Raw genomic sequence first — 5,405 nt, forward strand, 5'->3', positions numbered from 1 at the left:
TTCAACCTATGATATGTACAATAAGGTTATCATTGAACTTAATTGCTTTTGCCAGGTACTTAGTGCTCAATTAGTGCAAAATTAGAAATAATATGAAACGCAGTTACATATGTTAATTAAACGATCACCTGCCGAAACGTGTATTATCATCTTCTTAGTCATTATATATATAAAGTATATAATAATCCAACACACTTCATTATGTAATTCACATACCATGACTGCATCACTTATTATTATTATTATCATTATTATTATTATTATTATTATTATTATTATTATTATTATTATTATTATTATTATTATTATTATTATCGCTCTTTAGTGTGCCAAATGTCTTTATTCAAAATGTCTTCATAGTCTCTTGAGAAAAAAAAATTGCCAAATACTTGGTTGCATTCAGTGAGGTATGTTAATGCGGAAATAAATAAAACATTAGAAGGAATTATCGGACGTTATTGCCGAGGCATTTGACACAATTGCATTCACAATATCACTAGTCTTTATGTAAATACCTATAGTTTGTATTCACAGTATATACATACATACATATATATATATATATATATATATATATATATATATATATATATATAAATGACATATATATATATATATAGATATATAAATATATAAATACATATATATAATATATAAATATATATATATACATATATACATGTTCGTGTGTGTATGTACGCGTATGCGTCTGTATATATATTATATATATATATATATATATATATATATATATATTAATATATATATATATATAATATATATTATTTATATACCTATATAATATCTATGTATCTATCTCTGCAAAACACTTAGTAAATCTTGACTGAAATCTTTGACATTTCAATTCTGGTTTCAAACTCGGCGTGAACAGCTCTACATTTCTTCCGTTATGAAATTGTATAATCAGTACTTTACGAAACACATGAGTATATTTAATCACGTACACAAATGATCGTTGCACAATTTGGAAGTCAAAAGACATGCCCGTAAACTATATTTTGTTATAGTTCCTTTATTTTCTGTCATGAATTTCTGCATAGTTACCTCTTGGATATTTTTGACGATTTCAACTACTTTAGTTTAAATGATTTGAATTATATCTCGTAATGTCTACATTCAATGCATATATTTTCTCTTTTCATCAGAATGCTTCATTCACATCATTTTATATGATAATCATTTTCACAGATGCACATTTTCTGAATGGATTGTAAATATTTGATATTTTTGTATCCCCTATGACATTTTGAGGCTGGAACTCATAGGGTTAAAAAACTTTGTGTGAATGTCTAACAACATTCTTCCTTTGTGTAATGCCTAATATCTGGGGAATATTTGTATATATATATATAAGACGTTTGTCGTACATCGCCTATGTATCGAATTATCCAGCAACTAGTCACCGATGTTGTAATCTGAAAGCTGAAGGTGAGATAGATGTTGGCATCAGCGAATTCGCAAATTTACGAGAGTAGTTAACTTATTTAATGATGCTGATTACAAAGATGATTAAGGAGGCGTTATCGTGCTGGTATTGGTTCAGAGCGCACATAGTGTAGACAATGTCGCTTATAGCTATTTATTCATTGCAGGCCCTTCGATACATCATATATAACATAGTTATTTCAAAGATTATGCATTCGCGCATGTATACTTTTATGCATGTTACTATGTTTATTAAATATACAGTGGCTAATATATTTTTATTGCATTGTTTTTTTTCATTTCAAAATTCTGTTCGAATTATGGGTTTTCAAATGTTTGCTTTTTATAGGAAATTATCTGATAAACAAGTGCATTTACTTTTAAATTATAGTTTGTTAGATACTTGACATGGAATTAATTACTGAAGGAGAAACTCTGATGAATAGAATCAATGCTGTTCCATATTTAATTTGAGTATTTCAACAGAATTCAGATTATTTTGCAAAGAATTGTGGGGTTTGTGTCTAAACTAACTAGATTGACAGATATATTAAAGAAGAGTTAATATGAGGTATGATTGCTTTCGCTTTATCTGAAATCTAAAACAATAGCATAACATTGGAAGTGATTATATAAGTACAGGCTCCTTACTTCAACAAAACCACCTAAATCATTAATTATTTAAGAGTATGTCCAGCAATATCTTCCCAATTAACTCAGCTAATGAACTCAAATCTTATTCTTCCAATTCTCTAATTGTACAAATAAACGATTAGTTTCAGATAAATTAAAAGGACATTGTCACAGATAACAATACACCGGTTGCTAAACAAAAATGAATATAACGTTTAGAATAGCATCACATTTTTGTTTAATAATAAAGAGAATTTCAACGACGTTTTAGTTACTTAGGAATCAACCAGTTAAACGCTTAGAATAAAAACAAAACTGGGTAGGAAAATAAAGCAAGCACTTTGATCTTCAACGATATATTATAAATATGTATATTTACAAATTTCGTTTGGTAAGCTCTCTGGCTGAAAGCCTGTAAATATTTTAAACGAAATAATGATACCTATGTGTGTGTATATATATGTATATATATTATATATATATATATATATATATTATATATATATATATATATATATATATATATAAATATATATAGGCAGACAAACATATGCATGTACACAAACACACACACATATATATATATATATATGTATATATATATATAAACACACAAATACACACACATAGATGAATATGAATTTAAGTAATACACAAACACACACACACATGAATAAAGAGCATCTCGCAACAAACAAAGGTATTTATTGTTTTTTTCGTGTCATTAAATTCAAACGAAACGGATGTGTTAGTGAGTTCAAATTTATATCGATATATGAAATAACAATTCTTCATATTTTACAGTTCACTTATATTAATGATTTGTTGGTGTTGAAATAATTCTTACAATTCTAAATTAAAAACACTTCTTTCACTAAGTAATATACAGCCAAATATCTTAACATTCTTGGCTTAATAATTCTGCAAGTATACCTTTGTGTCACTCTATTAGTCAATAAGAAAACAAATATTAATATTTTTTTTACATTTAACATTTTTGTGTGTAAATTCAAATTAACATTCCGACGACACTGGTATCATCCACCCTACATTAACTTTGTATATATATATATATATATATATATATATACATTTAAAAACATACATACATTATATATGTATATAATGCATTTTAATAGACACGTTTTTCATTCCTTAATACATGTATTTATAGACACACACATATATATATGTTCAGATATGCGAGGGAGCACACACACACACACACACACACTCACACTCTCTCACGCACATATATATGCATATGTTTACATATGTGTATGTCTATATTAACATATACAAATAGGAATTTATGTTTATGCCTGCGCATATATATATATATATATATAAACATATATATGTATATGCCTGCACATATATATAATATTATATATATGTATGTACATATATATTATACATTATATATATATATTTATATATATATATGTATAAATTATATATGAGTGTATGTAGGTAGATACTTATGTATTTTTTCAAAACTCTCAAAGAAAATGATGAACCAGCATTTAATTTAAATTTTAAAATGTCACTCCTGATAGCGTATGCTGTGCATAAAAACGCATTCTTATCATCAAGAGAAAAGAAAACAAAAGGAAAAATATATAATCATGTGCATTTTCTTGACCCCACCCCCTTGGTTTTTCTTCCAAAAAAGATCATGATTTTTCGTTGAAAGTGATTGTTGTAATATATGCGACAGAAATGTTTGTCAGTTCGTACAAAGTGAAAAAAAACAGTACCTTTTTCTTTTCTTTTAGTTTCTGTTGTCAAAGTTTTAAATTCTATATCTGTTATGTTGGCATTCAATATTTATCTACACTTTTGCTTACTTTTCGAAGCGTTCATAAAACGCAACAGTGTGATATGCGAAATATAAATGTTATTATTATTGTTTTTTTTTCTCTCTGTTGGACGTAGTTCAACTAAGTCTTACACTCACACATGCTACACAATTATGCACGCACGTTCACACATACACACATATACCACATCCAGAAATATATATATATATATATATATATATATATATATACACTATATATATATTGTATATGTATATATTATATATTATCTATATATGTATATGTATATATATGTATATATATATATATATATAATGAACAGATAATGGGAACAGCAGTTTATTCAGGGAGAAAAGTTTTCTCCATTTTATACAGCATCACACTGTTATCATTCATTTACGGAGTCGACATCCATAAGAATATTAATCCTGGTGTATTGAATGAAGCAGTTTTGTGTAATTCCATTTAGTTTTTCTATTTTCATTTATCAAGACATTATATATATAAAAAAAGAAAGCAACGTAATAGAATTGTCTGTTTTTCTTTCAAATTCGTATTTCTTATCCAGTTATCATGAGATACTTTCAAAAAGAATTATCGATTCAAGAATTCTTCTTACTCTTAATGTTTATAATGATTCAATCTTTGGTGGAATTTTAATATTTTTATTTCTGTCTTTGTCTTTATTTATTTATTATTATTTTTTTGTTTTGTGAGTGGATATTAAGTTTTCACCTTCGGAGAAAAATTCTTGATACAATAAAATAACGCAGCATCATTTTATTCCATTCTAATGATCATGGTTCGCATTTGGTTTTTCCTTAAATGTTTCAGATTTTTTTTTTTTGGACGACCATTTTAGCCAAAGGATTAATAATATCATGACGTAGAATATGTTTTTTTATCTCTCGAAGAAATAAATCTGTTTCCTACGTGATTTTCAACGCATTGGCAATAGTTATGTAATCCAATCACAGATAACTGCTTTTTAATTTTTTTTAAAAAAATAGGGATTTTGATTCTATCAAAGAAAATCACTCAATCATTTAAGCAAAAAATGAAAGAAAATAAGAAAGAAAAAATTAAAAACACACTAAGTCCAAATAATAACTTCAGAATTTTTTGTTTGTTTCAGCATCGATGTCAATTTGGCTTTACATATTATAAAGCCATTAGTGGCGGGTAGTTTTGCATTTCACTCATGCCTTATAAAATTTAGCGATACACATTTATAATTCATTTTTTTTTCTTTCAATCAACGCAGTTACAATTGATATTTGGAGATATTGTATATCTTGTATGGCAATGAAATAAGTTACAATCGAAACCTTGATACGTGAAAAACTACGTATAAATCGATGTTTATAAAACAGATTTGACTCTCGTATATTTCTATTCATACTTGTAACAAACCAAAATAACCTACATTGAAAGTAGTCATGTGAAGTTTACACATATATATATATATATATATATAATATATATATATGTTATATGTATTAT

Source organism: Octopus sinensis, linkage group LG19 (genome assembly GCF_006345805.1).
Source record: "Octopus sinensis linkage group LG19, ASM634580v1, whole genome shotgun sequence".
NCBI classification, from domain to species: Eukaryota; Metazoa; Mollusca; class Cephalopoda; order Octopoda; family Octopodidae; genus Octopus; species Octopus sinensis.